Here is a 21,097-nt window from a genome sequence, read left to right on the forward strand (position 1 = left end):
AACAATAAAATGGACCTGAGGTATGAAAGGGAGACTCTCACTCATACACCCTTGGAAGAATGAAACATAAGAACTGAGTGACTACAAAACATTGGCTATATTCCCCCCTGTTGTACAATATATCCTTGGGGCTTATTTTATAAATAATAGTTTGTATCTTTTTTTTTTAGTTTGTGTCTTTTAATCCCCTACTCCTACCCTGCCCCTCCCACTTTCCCTCTCCCCACTGATACTGCTAGTTTGTTCTCTATTTTTGTAAATCTGCCTCTTTTTTTGTTATATTCACTATTTTGCTGTATTTTTTAGATTCCACATATAAACGATATCATACAGTATTTGTCTTTCTCTGTCAGACTTATTTCACTTAGCATAATACCAATCAAGTCCATTCATGTTTTTGCAAATGGCACAATTTCATTCTTTTTTACTGCTGAGTAGTCTTCCACTGTGTGTGTGTATGTGTGTGTGTGTGTGTGTGTGTGTGTGTGTGTGTGTGTATCACATCTTCTTTATCCATTCATCTGTTGATGGACATTTAGGTTACTTCCACATCTTGGTAATTGCAAATAATGCTGCTATGAACATTGGGGTGCATGTGTCTCTTATAATTCATATTTTTGGTTTTCTCATATACCCAGGAGTAGAATTGTTGGGTCATATGGTGGTTCTATTTTTAGTTTTTTTGAGAAACCTCCATACTGTTTTCCACAGTGGCTGCACCAATTTACATTCCTACCAACAGTGTAGGAGGGTTCCCTTTTCTCCACATCCTGGCCAACATTTGTTATTTGTGTTCTTTTTGATGATAGATCTTTCTTCTTTCTTAATGTACATATTTGTTTTATAGGCTAAAATATACTTTATCCTGGAGAATATTCTATGTGCACCTAAGAAGAATGTGTATTCTGCTGTTGTTGGATGAACTATTGGGTGACCCATTCTGTATATGTCTGTTAAGTCTAGTGGATAAGTAGTGTAGTTGAAGTCTTCTATTTCCTTAATGATTTTCTTTTTAGTTACTCTACCCATTATTGAAAGTTGGGTGTTCAAGTCTAACTATTATCACTAATTGTCTAATTCTCCACTTAATTCTGTCAAGTTTTGCTTCATGTATTTGGGGGCTTAGTTTTAGGTAAGTATTATGTGTATAACTGTTACATCTTCCTCATACTTTTATCACGATAAAATGTGACTTTTTATCTCTCGTAACTCTTTTTGGTATAAAGGTCTACTTTGATATTTATATAGCCACTCCAGTTCTCTTTTGCTGTTTGCACGGTATTTTTTTTCCATTCTTTTACTTTCAACCTATTCATATCTTTGATGAACAATATCTTTTTATATGCTTATTGGCCACTTGACTATCCTCTTTTGTGCTTCTTCAAGTTTTTGCCTAATTTTTTCGTCTACCTTTTTTTCTTTTCCTTATTGATTTGCAGTTCTTTTTTTTGTTCTGGATATAAGTGCTTTGTAGGATGTATTGTTGCAAAAGTCTTTTCCTAGTTTGTAGATTCTCTTTTCACCCTTTTAATAGTGTTAATAAATAGTTAATGAAGTTCAATTTATCAAAGTTTTCTTTAATTTCTTTTCATTTTTCTTTTGTATCCTTTTAAAGAAATCTTTGCTTATTTGGAGTGGTTTTTTTACAGAGCATTATTATGGCCATGGCTGACTAATGCACAAAATACTGCCAACTTGCTCTCCAAAGCAGTTGTACTAACTTATACTCAAATCAGCAGTATTTTAGCACTGCATTGCTCCACATCTTCCTCTTGTGAGACTTTTAAACTCTTGACAGGATGATAAATGTAAACTGTATTCTTACTGTAGTTTGAATGTGCGTTTTCCTAATTAAAATGGGATTGAGAATATTTCCATATGTTTATTGGCCATTTGGATTTATGCTTCTATTTATTGACTACTTCTTATATATATTCTTCTGTATGTTTGAAAGATCTAAGAATAAGCTAAAAAAAAAAGGAAGGTGCAGAACAATAGATATAGGTATACACACACGTGTGTGTGTGTGTGTGTGCTTACATATATGCAATACACATATATCTGTATTTTTTTTGTTTTCTTGTTTGTTCTGTTTTTTTTGTTTGGCCATGCCACGTGGCATGTGGGATCTTAGTTCTCGGACCAAGGATTGAAGCCGTGCCCCCTGCAGTGGAAACGCAGAGTCCTAACTACTGGACCACCAGGGAATTCCCAGTATGTTTTTATATAAATAGTATATTTTTGAAAAATAGGAAGCAATAAAGTTGGAAGAGTTATTTAAAAGACATTTATAGTGAACTGTAAAAGCAAAATGACAAAATGCATGATAATCTGTCAAACTTATGGCAAAGTTTTTTAAAAAGTAAAATGAGAATAAAGCTCCTGACCTGTGTGTATGGTAAGCAGGTAAAGGGATGGGGGTGGTGGGGCTTAAACATTGTTAGAATCTTGGTGGAAATGAGGAAGACCCAGAGAGTCAGCCAGATGGCCAAGTGAAATTGATCTCAAGTGAATCCATGTGAAGTCTTTCATCCCTCTCTGGTAAAGGAGGTCAAAGGAAATCCTTTGGGGATGGACTAGCTCAGTAAAACTTCAACCCTGGCTGTGTGCTAAGATCACGGGAGGAGATTTAAAATAAGGGCCTTAGCCTCCACTTCAGAACAATTGAATCAAAATCTCTGAAAGTAGCTCTGGAAACTTTTCTTTTTTCTTAATTGAGGTATAATTGACATATAACATTATATTAGTTTCAGGTGTACAACACAATGATTCATTGCTTGTATATACTGAGAAATGATCACCACAATAAGTCTAGTTAACATCCATCACCACACATAGTTACACATTTTTTTTCTTGTGATGAAAACTTTTAAGATCTACTTTTAAGATCCAAGCAACTTTCAAATATACAGTACATGGGAACTGTATTTTAAAAAAATTTCCCCTGGTGATTCTTATGGGCAGGCAAGGTTGAAATTCCATAAAGTAGACACCGATATGCAGAACATCAAATTACACTGCTTAGAGGCACATGAAAAGATGCTCAACGTTGCTAATTATTAGAGAAATGTAAATCAAAACTACAGTGTGGGGGCTTCCCTGGTGGCGCAGTGGTTAAGAATCCGCCTGCCAATGCAGGGGACATGGGTTCAAACCCTGGTCTGGGAAGATTCCACATGCCACGGAGCAACTAAGCCCCCACGCCACAACTACTGAGCCTGCGCCCTAGAGCCCGCGAGCCACAACTACTGAGCCCGTGTGCCACAACTACTGAAGCCCGCATGCCTAGAGCCTGTGCTCCAAAACAAGAGAGGACACTGCAGTGAGAAGCCCATGTGCTGCAACAAAGAGTAGTCCCCACTTGCCACAACTAGAGAAAGGCTGCGCACAGCAATGAAGACCCAATGCAGCCAAAAATAAATAAATAAAATAAATAAATTTATTTAAAAAACCCTACAGTGCAGTACCACCTCACACCAGTTAAAATGGCCATCGTTAAAGTCTACAAATAACAAACGCTGGAAAGGGTATGGAGAAAAGGGAACCCTCCTACGCTGTTGGTGGGACTGTAAGTTGGTGCAACCACTGTGGAACAGTATGGAGGTTCGTCAAAAAACTAAAAATAGAGTTGCCATATGATCCAGCAATCCCACTCTGGGGCATATATGCAGACAAAACTCTAATTCAAAAAGATACATGCACCCCTATGTTCATAGCAGCATTATTCACAATAGCCAAGACCTGGAAACAGCCTAAATGTCCATCAACAGATGAATAAAGAAGATGTAGTACATAAACGCAATGGAATACTACTCAGCCATAAAAAAGAATGAAATAATGCCATTTGCAGCAACATGGATGGACTTAGAGATTATCATTACCAAGTGAAGTCAGACAGGGAAAGACAAATATCATATGATATCACTTATATGTGGAATCTAAAATATGACACAAATGAACTTATCTATGAAACAGAAACTTGTGGTTGCCAAGGCAGGGGGGTGTGGGAAGGGATGGATTGGGAGTTTGGGATTAGCAGATGCAAACTATTATATATTGAATGGATAAACAACAAGGTCCTACTGTATAGCACAGGGAACTATATTCAATTATCTATATTATCAGTTATCCATATTATCTATATTATTATATTCAATTAACTATATTATCCTGTGATAAACCATAATTGCAAAGAATATGAAAAAGAATGTATATATAACTAATCACTTTGCTGTACAGTAGAAATTAATACAACACTGTAAATCAACCAGACTTCAATCAAATTTTTTCAAAAGCTGAAAAAAAATTAAACTGTTCAGGAAAATAAGCTTTATTTTTTGCTATGTGGTCATTACAGTCAGGTTTTTTTTTTAAATGAAGAGTAATGAAATTAGGAAAAAATTGTAGGTTTATCATAAGCTACATCAACAGAAGAAAAGAAGGAAAATATCACTTTAAAATGGTTTCTATCTCAAGACCTGGTTCTTTTGAATGATTTTCATTCAAGGAGCATTTATTGAGAATCTATGACATGCAAAGCCCTGTGCTAGAATTGTGAGTTTGTTTTTTTTTTTTTAATGGCTAGAGAAATGGCTCTGACCTTCAAGTTGTTACAGTCTGGTTCAGAGATATAAATAACTAGTGATAGAACAAAGCAGAAAGAAATGCCATCCTTGAAGAAATAAAGTGCCATGGAAACATTGAGGAGGTGACTCTGGAAAGGAGACTGGGATTGGGGAGGCTTTATGGAGAAGCCAGGATTTGAACTCGTCCTTGGAGGATGAGCAGAATCTCAGTAGGTGGAGAAGTTGTGATGGGAGACAGATTCCTGATTTGGGGAGGAGCAGAGCAAAGGCTCAGCAGTGAAAGAGTGTCTATAATCCACACATCATCCTCTCCTGGATCTGCTGCAAAGGCCTCCTGACTGATCTCCAGCCTGTACCCGCTCCACCCTCTGCAGCCCCCCATCCCTACCTCACACCACTGCCACAGCCCTTATTTCCACAGAACACTGGGCATTTATTCTTAAATGTTCATTATTAGCCTATATCTACATAATCCTTAAATTTTTATGCTTTTGAGACTTTTATATTACAAAATCAGTGTATGCTCTTGTATCAAATTCAAATAATCCTAAAAGGTATAAACAGGATGTGAAAGTCCCCCCTCCAATCTGCCTTCAGAGGTAACCACTGTTAGTAGTGTAGGTAGGTATCCATCCAGTTTCTCCATCTCTCTACCTCTCTCTCTCCAACTGTTTGTTTCACCCTCTATACAGAATATAGATACGTATACACACATTGCATACATACATATAAATATATTCTTTATATATACATACCAGACGGTATATGTATAACACACCATATGTGTGTGAATATAGTAAACTAAGCAATTATGTATACATTTATATACATATTTGATACATTTATAGAGAATCTATCTAATGCCTCTAAATAGTGTGTCTATTTATCTATACATGCACATATGTGTATGTGTGTGTAGGAGTGTGCGTTTGCTCTCAGATGTGTAGGGCTTTTTGGACTAATCCTTTGCCTAAAACCTTTTGCTGGGCACATCACAGACCAGGTTAAGTCCCAGCGATTAGCAGGTTTTCCCAAGTCCCACGTGGTCAGGGCACTGTCTACCTCACTCTGCAGCCACTTTTCAGAGGGATGTACAGTAGGGAGCAAAAGGAAGAGTGCTCCGCCTGAGCACCTTCTTCAAAACGGGGGTCCTTTCAGCAATTATTTTTCAAGATTAATATGTTAACATGACTTGTTATGGCAATAACGAAAAAAGCTTAGGGGAAGCAGTGTGAAAGCAGAGGGGTAAACGTGCAGAGAGGAAGTGACATGCCTGTTTAACGTGCTCCCTCGCTCCTCCCAAGACACAAAGCCCTCCCCCTCCAATCTGACACCTCCGTGTTCGGGTTTGCCCTTGACACTACTGCAGTCACACTGAGAGCTCTAGAAACTGCTCATAGGTCCTTCAACAACCCAGCTGTTACCCATCTCTGTGTTTTCACACATTTTCATTCCTCCACCTGGAACGCCCTTACCTGCCACAGTCTGCCAGGCAAACTCTAATCATCTTTCAAAACTCAGCACACGCAAGCGTGTTTTTTCTATCTCGAGGCCACAGTGAGATGTCCCTTACCCAGTGGTTTAGAAATAAGGCTGCCACAGAATAAAACAAGCAAATGTGTACACCGTGGATGTGATTTGCCCTCTAGAGGTAAAGCAAGCAATTGTTTATAAGTATGTGACTGAAGGATTTAGAGACTCTCCAATTAAAAAAAGAAAAAAAAAAAGTGTTGGGTAATCTGAGGGAGAAAATATGGGGGAAAAGTAAACCCTGTAATTTAATAAACAGAAAGACAATTAATTGTATTTTCCCTGTTCACAGTAAGACCGTGTGAAGAGAAGGGTCGGGTAAACCCAGGAAGCAATGAGGAGAGGGCTGGGGGAGGTTCACAGAGACACAGTCTGGCAGGTGCCCATCATTAATGTTCCCTGCTGTGAGGCAGTCTAGCAGGTGAATCAATTACAGTTTATCTCCTATCAGTAGAAATTAAGACAGTTTCCAATAAGTAGCCATTATAAATACGGTTCAATGGGCATTCTTGCCCATGTCACCTTATGCTCATGGGCTTGTATTTTCAAGAATATATACTTAGGAGTGAGATTACTGAATCTTAACCGTTGAGCCTGTTCAAGCTTACTGGATAAGGTCGTACTGTTCTTCACAGTGGTTGTGCGAATTTCTGCTGCTGCCACCAGCGTAATGATGTTCCAGTTCTTCTACATTCTTACCAGCACTGTCAGTCTTGTTTGCAGGTTGGATGCCCTGGGAACGCTGTCTCATCCCTGTTCTACTATGCATTTCTCTGATTACTATTGAGATTGGGCATCTTTTATGTTTTATTGACCGCTGGGTCTCCTGTTCATCCCCTTTGCCCATTTTTCCATTGGGTCATTTTTATTCTGTTTATTGTTTTGCAGATATTCTGTGTGTGTGTGTGTGTGTGTGTGTGTGAGATATAGTCTCCTGGTCCATGGCTTGTTTTTCACTTAAAAAAATCCTTTTTGCCTCAATTTCCTCATTTGTTAAATGAAGGTAATATTATTAAGCAAGAATGTATTATTGTTATTAAGTAATAATATTAAGTATTATCAAGCAAATATGTAACATATTTAGAACAGTGCCTCACATCTAGGAGGCACTCTATTAATGTTTATTATTATTATTATCAGTGTCTTTTGATGAAAAGTTTAAATTATTTTTAAAGTATCTTTTGATGAGTAGACATTTTTAGCTTTAATGTCTAAATTTACTAATCTTTTCTTCTACGGTTTGTGCTTTTTGTGCCTACCACTGGCTTTTTATAGTTGTTCTGTTTTGCCCATTCTATGAGTGTTTTTACAATTGAAGTTTCCCCTAAAACACTCTGGTACCCATTATAATTGGGAGAATAAGGAGAACACTTAAATCATTGTCTTTTTGTTTTAAGGGTCGGTAGGTTTTCCTTCTAGACACTATCATGAATACCAAAAACATGCTTTAGTTCACTTAGTTCACTCTATAAAAGAAGACTTTTATCATGGCATCTTATTGAGCATATATTAGTGGTTCTTACATGGTATTTACATTTAAAATTTTTATTTTTTGTGATTTTTTTTTCCATTTTCTTTCCTATGGTTGCTATTTTTCCTCAAATGTTAATATTTTACATATATGCCAGAATTATTCTTTCACTCTCATAAAACTTACTAGATTCCAACAAATACATGAATGCTTTACCAATGACCATGTCTGTTCAGTGAACTGAGTTGATTTGCTGTTCTGTGAAAGAAAACCCTACATATCACATTAGCTAGGTATTGTAGTCATCTTGCAGAGTCATTCTCCATGATTAAAGTCACTTCCAGGCCCCTTTGTGGTCGATTATTCCCTTCTGCTCTATTGAAGACATTATAATAATTTTTGGGAAAGTTTCATGGCCACAAAAGTAGTAGCAGTCACTATTCAGTGGAGATGCTGGTAAATACAGAGCAGCACTGTCCAAACTCGTGATCAAGATGGGCTATAAGCCACGAAATGTAACTTCACAGGACAACTTAGATAGCGAAAATAAATGCTGGGAAAGTTCCAAAGCTGCTTCCTGGAGAAAAGTCTGCTTTGCCTAGATACCCCTGGGATTCTCGTCCATTTGGAGTTCCTCAAAGACCATATATTGAATTTTCTGTCATCCAGTTTGTATCAGAAATCTAGCCCAAAGAAATGATACTCAGGGAAGATCACCTCTAGTTTTCCAAATTTTGGGGGGGTCATGAAATTCTTTCTCTAAGACCATATTATTCAGAAGCTACTCTGGTTGAAGTGGGAGGAGAACATTCAGAACTTTAGTTTCTTGAAAGAAAGGAACTTATATACTTATTTCTTTCCAATAGTGAGAGTCATATATTAGAACATGTGTCCTTTGTTTCCCTGGCCAGGAAGCTTAATGCCCAATTTAAATTTCAATCATATGTTAAAATGGCCACACTACCCAAAGCAACCTACAAATTTTTTTTTTGGCTGTGCCACGTGGCTTATGGGATCTTAGTTCCCTGACCAGGGATTGAACCTGGGCCCACGGCAAAGAAAGCACAGAGTCCTAACCACTGGACTGCCAGGGAAGTCCCAATCTACAGATTTAATGCGATCCCTAACAAATTACCCATGACATTTTTCAAAGAACTGAACAAATAATCCTAAAATTTATATTGAACCATAAAAGACCTAGACCCACAATTGCCAAAGCAATCCTGAGGAAAAAGAACAAAGCTGGAGGCATAACCCTCCCAGACTTCAGACAATACTACAAAGCTACAGTAATCAAAACAGCATGGTATTGGCAAAAAACAGACAAATGGATCAATGGAACAGAATAGAGAGCCCAGAAATAAATGCATACACCTATGGTCAATTAATCTTCAACAAAGGAGGCGAGAATATACAATGTAGGAAAGACAATCTCTTCAGCAAGTGGTGTTGGGAAAACTGGATAGCCACATGTAAATCAGTGAAGTTAGAACACACCCTCACATCATACACAAAAATAACCCAAAATGGCTAAAGGTTTAAATATAAGACATGACACAAAACTCCTAGAAGAGAACATAGGCAAAACATTCTCTGACATAAACTGTAGCAGTGTTTTCTTAGGTCAGTCTCCCAAGGTAATAGAAATAAAAACAAAAATAAACAAATGAGACCTAATCAAACGTACAAGCTTTTGCACAGCAAAGGAAACCATAAACAAAATGAAAAGACAAACTGGGAGAAAATATTTACAAACAATGAGACCGACAAGGGCTTAATGTAGTGGAATAACTGAGGACATGTAAAGGAGATGTGACCCATGAGCCCCCCCCCCAGCAAACTGGGGGCTGGCGAATAAGCCAGAACTGCAAGCAGTCCTGATTGCTTTGAGCCCCCCCCACCCCAGCAAACCGGGGGCCTGTGAAGAAGCATTGAGTGCTTTGGGCACTTATCAGTGAGATGTCCTCAGTATAATCAGAACGGTGGGAACGCAAGGAAATGTCCTTGTGCTACTTCAGTATAATCAAAATAATGGTGGGAACTTTGTGCTGCTTTTGCGCTCAAGGACGAAGCATGGCATGTTTTCAAGAAAGCCAATTATTGCTTGTATAATTAACAAAACACAGGTTGCTGCTTTGGCATTTCTGAAATGTTAAGAAAACAAGTCTTAAAATGTAAACGTAGATAATGCTTTAATAAAAGCTACCACAGCAGGACAGACGGCGCTGTTTTGCCTGAGCGAGCGGCAGCCCTCTACTGCTGTGCTTCGGCACAATTCATCTCGTGCGATGAGCTTACTTTCGGCCCTGTCATAAGATAAACTACAACAGCTTAATTTCCAAAACATAAAATCAGTTCATATAACTCAATAACAACAACACCTCCCCAACACAAAACCCAATCAAAAAATGGGCAGAAGATCTAAAGAGACACTTCTCCAAAGAAGACATACAGATGGTCAATAGGCACATGAAAATACACTCATCATCACTAATTATAAGAGAATTGCAAATCCAAACTACAATGAGGTACTACCTCACACTGATCAGAATGGCCATCAGTAAAGAGTCTACAAATAAATGCTGGAGAGGATGTGGAGAAAAGGGAGACTTCCTACACTGTTGGCGGGAATTAAATTGGTGCAGGCACTATGGAAATCAGTATGGAGATTCCTTAAAAAGTTGCCATATGATCCAGCCATCCCACTCCTGGACACAAATCTGGACAAAATGATAATTTGAAAGGATACATGCAACCCAATGTTCACAGCATCACTATTTACAATAGCCAAGACATGGAACATGGAAACAAACTAAATGTCCATTGACAGATGAATGGATAAAGAATATGTAGTGTGTGTGTGTGTGTGTGTGTGCGTGCGTGTGTATATATATATATATATATACGTATATATATATATATATACGTATATATATATATACACACGCACGCACACACACACACACACAATGGAATATTATCCAGCCATAAAAAAGAATGAAATCTTGCCATTTGCAGCAACATGGATGGACTTAGTATTATACTAAGTGAATTAAGTCAGAAAGAGAAAGACAAACAGCATATATCACTTATATGTGGAATCTACAAAATGATACAAATGAAGTTATTTATGAAACAGAAACAGACTCACAGACATAGAAAATAAACTTATGGTTAGCAAAGGGGAAAGGGGTAAATTAGGAGTTTGTGATTAACAGATACAAATTACTATATATAAAATAGATAAACACAGAGGGCAGACAGCAGAAGAAAGAAGAACTACAATCCTGCAGCCTGTGGAACAAAAAACACATTCACAGAAAGAGAGACAAGATGAAAAGGCAGAGGGCTATGTACCAGATGAAGGAACAATATAAAACCCCAGAAAAACAACTAAATGGAGATAGGCAACCTTCCAGAAAAAGAATTCAGAATAATGATAGTGAAGATGATCAAGGACCTCGGAAAAAGAATGGAGGCAAAAATTGAGAAGGTGCAAGAAATGTTTAACAAAGACATAGAATAATTAAAGAACAAACAAAGAGAGATGAACAATACAGTAACTGAAATGAAAACTATACTAGAAGGAATCAACAGCAGAATAACTGAGGCAGAAGAACGGATAAGTGACCTGGAAGACAGAATGGTGGAATTCACTGCTGCGGAACAGAATAAAGAAAAAAGAATGAAAAGAAATGACGACAGCCTAAGAGACCTCTGGGACAACAGTAAACTCAACAACATTCTCATTATAGGGGTCTCAGAAGGAGAAGAGAGAGAGAAAGGACCTGACAAAATATTTGAAGAGATTATAATTGAAAATTTCCCTAACATGGGAAAGGAAATTGTCACCCAAGTCCAGGAAGCGCAGAGGCTCCCATACAGGATAAACCCAAGGAGAAACATGCCAAGACACATAGTAATCATATTGGCAAAAATTAAAGACAAAGCAAAATTATTAAAAGCAGCAAGGGAAAAATGACAAATAATATAAAAGGGAACTCCCATAAGGTTAACAGCTGATTTCTCAGCAGAAACTCTACAAGCCAGAAGGGAGTGGCATGATACACTTAAAGTGATGAAAGGGAAGAACCTACAACCAAGATTACTCTACCTGGAAAGGAGCTCAGATTCGACGGAGAAATCAAAAGCTTTACAGACAAGCAAAAGCGAAGAGAATTCAGCACCACTAAACCAGCTCTACAACAAATGCTAAAGGAACTTCTCTAAGTGGGAAACACAAGAGAAGAAAAGGACCTACAAAAACAAACCCAAAACAATTAAGAAAATGGTCAGAGGACCATACATATTGATAATTACCTTAAGCGTGAATGGATTAAGTGCTCCAACCAAAAGACACAGGCTTGCTGAATGGATACAAAAACAAGACCCATTTATATGCTGTCTACAAAAGACCCACTTCAGACCTAGGGACACATACAGACTGAAAGTGAGGGGATGGAAAAAGGTATTCCATGCAAATGGAAATCAAAAGAAAGCTGGAGTAGCAATACTCATATCAGATAAAATAGACTTTAAAATAAAGAATGTTACAAGAGACAAGGAAGGACACTACATAATGATCAAGGGATCAATCCAAGAAGAAGATATAACAATTATAAATACATATGCAAAAAAAAAAAAATACATATGCACCCAACATAGGGGCAACTCAATACATAAGGCAAATGCTAACAGCTATAAAAGAGGAAATCGACAGTAACACAATAATAGTGGGGGACTTTAACACCTCACTTACACCAATGGACAGATCATCCAAAATGAAAATAAATAAGGAAACAGAAGCTTAAAATGACACAATAGACCAGATAGATTTAATTGATATTTATAGGACATTCCATCCAAAAACAGCAGATTACACTTTCTTCTCAAGTGGGCATGGAACATTCTCCAGGATAGATCACATCTTGGGTCACAAAGCAAGCCTCAGTAAATTTAAGAAAATTGAAATCATATCAAGCATCTTTTCTGACCACAACGCTATAAGATTAGAAATGAATTACAGGGAAAACAATGTAAAAAGCACAAACACATGGAGGCTAAACAATACATTACTAAATAACCAAGAGATCACTGAAAAAATCAAAGAGGAAATCAAAAAAAACCTAGAGACAAATGACAATGAAAACACGATGATCCAAAACCTATGGGATGCAGCAAAAGCAGTTCTAAGAGGGAAGTTTACAGCTATACAAGCCTACCTCAAGAAACAAGAAAAATCTCAAATAAACAATCTAACCTTACACCTAAAGGACCTAGAGAAAGAAGAGCAAACAAAACCCAAAGTTAGCAGAAGGAAAGAAATCATAAAGATCAGAGCAGAAATAAATGAAATAGAAACAAAGAAAACAATAGCAAAGATCAATAAAACTAAAAGTTGGTTCTTTGAAAAGATAAAAGAAAACAAAATTGATAAACCATTAGCCAGACTCATCAAGAAAAAAGGGAGAGGACTCAAATCAATAAAATTAGAAATGAAAAAGGAGAAGTTACAACAGACAGTGCAGAAATACAAGCATCCTAAGAGACTACTACAAGCAACTCTATGCCAATAAAATGGACAACCTGGAAGAAATGGACAAATTCTTAAAAAGGTATAACCTTCCAAGACTGAACCAGGAAGATATAGAAAATATGAACAGACCAATCACAAGTAATGAAATTGAAACTGTGATTAAAAATCTTCCAACAAACAAAAGTCCAGGACCAGATGGCTTCACAGGTGAATTCTATCAAACATTTAGCAAAGACCTAACACCCATCCTTCTCAAACTCTTCCAGAAAATTACAGAGGAAGGAACACTCCCAAACTCATTCTATGAGGCCACCATCACCCTGATACCAAAACCAGACAAAGATACTACAAGAAAAGAAAATTACAGACCAATATCACTGATGAATATAGATGCAAAAATCCTCAACAAAATACTAGCAAACAGAATCCAACAACACATTAAAAGGATCACACACCATGATCAAGTGGGATTTATCCCAGGATGCAAGGATTCTTCAATATACGCAAATCAATCAATGTGATACACCATATTAACAAATTGAAGAATAAAAACCATATGATCATCTCAATAGATGCAGAAAAAGCTTTTGACAAAATTCAACACTGATTTATGATAAAAACTCTCCAGAAAGTGGGCATACAGGGAACCTACCTCAACATAATAAAAGCCATATATAACAAACCCACAGCAAACATCATTCTTAATGGTGAAAAACAAAAAGCATTTCCTCTAAGATCAGGAACAAGACAAGAATGTCCACTCACCACTGTTATTCAACATAGTTTTGGAAGTCCCAGCCACAGCAATCAGAGAAAAAAAAGAAATAAAAGGAATACAAATTGGAAAAGAAGAAGTTAAACTGTCACTGTTTGCTGATGACATGATACTATACATAGAGAATCCTATAGATGCCACCAGAAAACTACTAGAAGTAATCAGTGAATTTGGTAAAGTTGCAGGATACAAAATTAATGCACAGAAATCTCTTGCATTCCTATACACTAATGATGAAAAATCTGAAAGAGAAATTAAGGAAACACTCCCATTTACCATTGTAACAAAAAGAATTAAATATCTAGGAATAAACCTACCTAAGGAGACAAAAGACCTGTATGCAGAAAACTATAAGACACTGATGAAAGAAATTAAAGATGATACCAACAGATGGAGAGATATACCATGTTCTTGGACTGGAAGAATCAATATTGTGAAAATGACTATACTACCCAAAGCAATCTACAGATTCAATGCAATCCCTATCAAATTACCAATGGCATTTTTTTTTTTTTTTTTTTTTGCGGTACGCGGGCCTCTCACTGTTGTGGCCTCTCCCCTTGCAGAGCATAGGCTCCGGACGTGCAGGCTCAGCGGCCATGGCTCACGGGTCCAGCCGCTCCGCGGCATGTGGGATCTTCCCGCACCGGGGTGCGAACCCGTGTCCCCTGTATCGGCAGGCGGACGCTCAACCACTGCGCCACCAGGGAAGCCCCACCAATGGCATTTGTTACCGAACTAGAACAAAAAGTCTTAAAATTTGTCTGGAGACACAAAAGACCCCAAATAGGCAGCGCAGTCTTAAGGGAAAAAAACGGAGCTGGAGGAATCAGATGCCCTGACTTCATACTATACTATAAAGCTACAGTAATCAAGACAATATGGTACAGGCACAAAAACCGAAACATAGATCAATGGAACAAGATAGAAAGCCCAGAGATAACCCACGCACCTATGGTCAACTAATCTATGACAAAGGAGGCAAGGATATACAATGGAGAAAAGACAGTCTCTTCAATAAGTGGTGCTGGGAAAACTGGACAGCTACATGTTAAACAATGAAATTAGAACACTCCCTAACACCATACACAAAAATAAACTCAAAATGGATTAGAGACCTAAATGTAAGACCAGACACTATAAAACTCTTAGGAAGAACACTCTTTGACATAAATCACAGAAAGATCTTTTTTGATCCATCTCCTAGAGTAATGCAAATAAAAACAAAAATAAACAAATGGGACCTAAAGAAACTTCAAAGCTTTTGCACAGCAAAGGAAACCATAAACAAGACGAAAAGACAACCCTCAGCATGGTAGAAAATATTTGCAAACGAATCAACGGACAAAGGATTAATCTCCAAACTATATAAACATCACATGCAGCTCAACATTAAAAAAACAAACAACCCAATCCAAAAATGGGCAGAAGATCTAAATAGACATTTCTCCAAAGAAGACATACAGATGGCCAAGAAGCACATGAAAAGCTGCTCAACATCACTAATTATTAGAGAAATGCAAATCAAAGCTACAATGAGGTATCACCTCACACCAGTTAGAATAGGTATCATCAGAAAATCTACAAACAACAAATGCTGGAGAGGGTGTGGAGAAAAGGGAACCCTCTTGCACTGTTGGTGGGAATGTAAATTGATACAGCCACTATGGAGAATAGTATGGAGGTTCCTTACAAAACTAAAAATAGAATTACCATATGATCTAGCAATCCCACTACTGGGCATATACCCAGAGAAAACCATAATTCAAAAAGACACATGCACCCCAATATTCATTGCAGCACTATTTACAATAGCCAGGTCATGGAAGCAAGCTAAATGCCCATTGACAGATGAATGGATAAAGAAGATGTGGTACATATATACAGTGGAATATTACTCAGCCATAAAAAGGAATGAAATTGGGTCATTTGTTTAGACGTGGATGGATCTAGAGACTGTCATATAGAGTGAAGTAAGTCAGAAAGAGAAAAACAAATCTCGTATATTAACACATATATGTGGAACCTAGAGAAATGGTACAGATGAACCGGTTTGCAGGGCAGAAATTGAGATACAGATGTAGAGAACAAACGTATGGACACCAAGGGGGAAATCCGCGGGGCGGTGGTGCGGGGGGTGTGTGATGAATTGTGTGATTGGGATTGACATGTATACACTGACGTGTAAAATGGATGACAATTAAGAACCTGCTGTATAAAAAAATTAAATTAAATTAAAAAATTAGAAAAAGATAAACAATAAGTTCCTACTAGATAGCATAGGGAATTATATTCAATATCCTATGATAAACCATAATGAAAAGGAATACATATATATTCTGAATCAGTTTACTGTATACCAGAAACTAACACAATATTGTAAATCAACTATACTTCAATTAAAAAAAATTTTTAATGTCAATCATAGCATCTGTGTTAATGTTTATCATTAGCACCTACGCAATTCTATTTTTCCCTTGGTCCTGATTTTATATTTCTATTTTCCTAAATTATTACTTATGTCCCAAATATGTGTCTCCAGCTCAGATCACTTTCCAGAGATTCAGAACCAATCTTCTCAATATCTCAGTTAAATTGCCACAAGAATCTCAAACTCAAAAATGTCTAAAACTGCACTTAATTCCCCACCTAAAAAACCAAAACAAAATATCCAGCTCTTCCTCCTTGCTTTTCTCAAGCTCAAAGAATGTTAACCCCATCCATCTAATAGCCCGAGTCAGAAATCTTAGTCATCCTTGGTTCTTCTCTTTTTCTCACTCTCGATATATGTCAAGATGTGCTAGGTTGTATTGCTGTATAGCAAATAACCCCCAACTCTCAGTGGCTTAATACAATGCAAGTTTATTTCTCCCGCTGCCTACTGAGTCGGAGCTGGGGCTCTGCTCCACTTTGTCACACTGCCTCTAGGTCCCAGGATGAGAGATAAGCCACTATCTCGGCATTCTTGGTCACAACAATGAAGGGAAAAGAGCTCTGAAGAGTTTCATCTTGGCGATTTCGTGCTCAGCCCAGAAGCAACACACATCACCTCTGCTAGAGCTGATAACTTGGCCCCAACACCCAACCACAGAAGGCCAGCAAGTACAGCCCTACCACATGCCCAGAGGCAGAGGGCAGAAAAATTAATAAGCAACATTAATGACTACCACACTGTCTTAGGATGGACTCCCCAGAAGCAGACTCTGAGATGAAGATTCACGTGAAAGCGACTAATTAGGAAGTGCCACTAGGAAGAAACAGTAAGGGAGTGAGGAAGAGAGACATGGAAGAGAAGGTAGTTAAGCAAGTGTTTGATATCAAACAAAGTCCCGACTATGGTGGCTGGGGAGCTCGAGGTGCCTGTAGCTGCGGTGCTGAGGTTGGAGTGCATGTGTGCTGGCTCCTTTTGTAGCAGCTGCTGCTGGAGCTGGAACATTTCCCGAACAAAAGACTAAACTTACAGAAGAATGCAATCAAGTGATGGCTTTTTCTTCAGAATCTGAATAGGGAGGCCACAGGAACAGACGAAGTTGACAAGCTAGAAACTAAATTTATATCTGCTTGGAACAACGTGAAATATAGTTGGGTGTTGAAAACAAAGACATATTTTAGTAGAAATTCCCCTCTTTTATTGCTTGGAAAGTGTTACCATTTTAAATATGAAGTTGTTTAGACTACAGGCATACCTCAGAGATATTGTGGGTTTGGTTCCAGACCACTGCAATAAAGCAAATATTTCAATAAAATGAAAATGAACTGTTACCTGCAAGATCAGGACGTACAATAGAAGATCACGGAATTGAGGGAAATGTAGAAGAATTTCGTAAAGGTTTCATTTCAAGAATATGGCTTACCCACAAGGAAGAATTTCCTCGAATAGAAGGCTCAGCTTTGACAACAGACTGTGCTTGGAGCTGTACATTAAGAACTGGCCAGATGCTATTGGCTCAAGGACTCATTCTACACTTGCTTGGTAGAGCTTAGACCTGGCTGGCCTGATGCTTTGAACACTGAAAATTCAGACTCTGAATCATGGACTTCCAACACTGTAAGAACATTTACTGCATCTTTCAAAGCATCGCTTTCAGGGGAAAGAGAACTCAAAACCCCAACAATTTCTCTGAAGGAGACAATCGGGAGATATTCTGATGATCATGAAATGCAAAATGAAATTTATCACAGGAAAATCATCCCTTGGTTTGGTGATTCCCCCTTGGCTCTCTTTGGTTTACACCAACTAATAGAATATGGAAAGAAGTCTGGGGAAAAAGCTGGAGATTGGTATGGACCAGCTGTGGTTGCTCACATTTTGAGAAAAGCAGTTGAAGAAGCAAGACACCCAGATTTATAAGGAATAACTATTTATGTTGTGCAACATTGTACAGTTTACAGTTCTGATGTAACTGATAAACAGTGCGCTTCCATGGCCTCTGATAATACAGATGACAAAGCTATTATTATTCTAGTTCCTGTTAGACTTGGTGGAGAAAGAAACAATGCCGACTATTTAGATTTTGTAAAGGGTATTTTAAGCCTTGAATACTGTGTGGGTATTATTGGTGGCAAACCTAAACAGTCACATTGCTTTGCTGGATTTCAAGATGACACTTTGATTTACATGAATCCTCATTACTGCCAATCTTTTGTAGATGTCAGCATAAAGGATTTCCCTCTTGAGACATTCCACTGCCCTTCTCCTAAAAAGATGTCATTTCGAAAAATGGATCTTAGCTGTACAATAGGATTTTACTGTCAAAATGTTCAAGACTTCAAACGAGCTTCTGAAGAAATCACTAAGTTGCTGAAAATTTCTTCTAAGGAGAAATATCCATTATTTAGTTTTGTAAATGGTCATTCCAGAGACTATGATTTTACATCTACTACAACCAATGAAGAAGACCTTTTCTCAGAGGATGAAAAGAAAAGATTAAAAAGATTTAGCACAGAAGAGTTTGTCTTGCTGTAAAGATTAGCACATTTGTGCTTGATGAGAAGAAATCCTTTGAAGGAGGAAAAAGGAAGAGAAACAAGTATACTTGAAACTGGTTTATTTTCACAAATATCTTAATTTTATGTTTTTTTAAAAAAGAACATTTGAAAATGTACAAGTTTTAAAGCTATTTTTCTGGAAGAGAAATGATTTAGTAAATCTTGATTTCTCATAAATATCAAGTGATTCTGGCTGCATTCCTATTTCCCTAAGATCTGCTGGTGATAACTCTACCTTAACTGCAAGTCTTCCAGTCTTCAAATTCTTCCACCTGGGTCCACTATTCTCCTGAAGGTTTTGTGATATTGGGTCCCAAAATGGGATCACCAAATAGTTTCAAAAGCTTCAGTTTATACTAATGACCAGAAGACCAGAGAATAAATGTTCAGTGCTGCCTAAGCCTCCTGATATTAATGCAACCAAAGGATGCTTTTGGAGGTATCTTGATATTTTAAATAGTAATTTTTAGCTGTGATATGATACAATTACATGAGCAGAATTTTGAGTTAAGGTAATACTTAGCAATCTGATTGTACAATGGCACCTAATTTTACTTGCTGTTGAGCCTTCTCTGGGGAGTGAAGGTAAAGTATTGGTTTTCCCCACAGATTTAAAGTTTATGTTATTAATAATAACTATATCCAATCTAACAGATAAAGGCAAAATTGTTTCCTATCTCAAAAATGAAATTTTATGGAAACTCTACTTATTATGCAGTTTTAAAAGCTGAAGATAAGTACCAGGAAAGATATCAGTAGATGCTCTCCATGTGATTTTTGCTATTTGTATAAATCAGTGCAGTGGTGTTTAGGAGCTGAGGCCATGTATAAGGTAAATCTGCCTTAAGTGTATTATGTCTTATTTAAAGGCAAATTTGTGATGTAAAAGTATGAGTTATTATTGAGCCAGGTTTATAAAGTACTTTAATAAAGATATAAGAACATTAAAACAAACAAACAAAGGAAAAAACAACAAAGTCCCCAGGAGGGCAATTTAGGCTTAACTCCGTGGAAGAGCCTGGAGACAGTCGTACCTGAGAGCTGTCTGGGCCAGGGGCAAGGAAGCTGGAGGAGGTATACTTCCATGCCAGGAGTCATTTGCTCGGGCTCTCCCCTGGGGGATGTAATCCCAGAGAGTTCTGGCTCTCCTTGCAGGTGTTGGCTGCTTGAAGTGAAAGCACAGCATGAAAATGGTAGAGGGATCCAAAAGCACACAGGTGGAGCACAGACATCATCTGCCACAACCCCGCCTCCCAAACCGGTAAGTCACAACATCCTAATAGTTCTACCTCCCAGTATTTCCTAAATTGTCCCATTTCTCTCTCCCCTTGGTTGCCCCCTCCCTCGAGTACACCTCGAGCCCGTTATCCTTGATCTTCTGCACTATTGCAATCAGAATATGACCTTCAGTCCTGACATCTCCAATCTAGATGTCACACTACAGTCAATAAGAATCAAGGCTTTTTTTTGGCTGCGTTGGGTCTTTGTTGCTACGCTGTGGGCTTTCTCTAGCTGCGGCGAGTTGGGGCTACTTTTCGTTGCAGTGCGCAGGCTTCTCATTGCGGTGGCTTCTCTTGTTGCAGAGCACAGGCTCTAGGTGCGCGGGCTTCAGGAGTGTGGCTCGCGGGCTCAGTAGTTGTGGCTCGTGGGCTCTAGAGCGCAGGCTCAGTAGTTGTGGCACATGAGCTTAGTTGCTCCGCGGCATGTGGGATCTTCCCGGACTAGGGATCGAACCCGTGTGCCCTGCATCGGCAAACGGAAAGAATCACGTTCTGATTGCCTGGTGACATCACAAATTTGTCATGCCTGCTTTCTAATCAAGATACAATCCCTATTTTGCAGATGAGAACGTTGAGCCTCAGAGCAGTGACTTGCCAATTCAGTTAGTAACTGGCAGAGCCAGAATTTGAATCTAGTATATATTAACTCTAAGACCTTTCCCATTATATTTCACTGTTTCAGGATCATGATTAACTGTCCACCTTACCCTGATTAATACCCAATTCTATAAGCTTCAAACTCAATGTTTTAAACCAAATTTATCATATTCCTTAACCTCTCTCACCAATGTCCTGCTCTTGAGTTCCCAATGTCGATAATGACCCCGCCATCTTTTGGTGTTATCCTTTACTCTTCTCTTTCCTCTTTGTTTTTCCACAGTTACTGTACTTCTGAGTTCTCAGTGCCCATCGCTACAGGTAGGGCTGGCG

The 21,097-nt window shown here is 38.1% G+C and overlaps 1 pseudogene; it reads left to right on the top strand.

Moving 5' to 3' along the window:
- The first annotated feature begins 17,181 nt into the window (after positions 1-17,181).
- LOC137220984 (cysteine protease ATG4C-like) lies at positions 17,182-18,938 on the top strand (annotated as a pseudogene).
- The last annotated feature ends 2,159 nt before the right edge of the window (positions 18,939-21,097 follow it).

The sequence above is a fragment of the Pseudorca crassidens genome, chromosome 3 (genome assembly GCF_039906515.1).
Source record: "Pseudorca crassidens isolate mPseCra1 chromosome 3, mPseCra1.hap1, whole genome shotgun sequence".
Lineage (NCBI taxonomy): Eukaryota > Metazoa > Chordata > Mammalia > Artiodactyla > Delphinidae > Pseudorca > Pseudorca crassidens.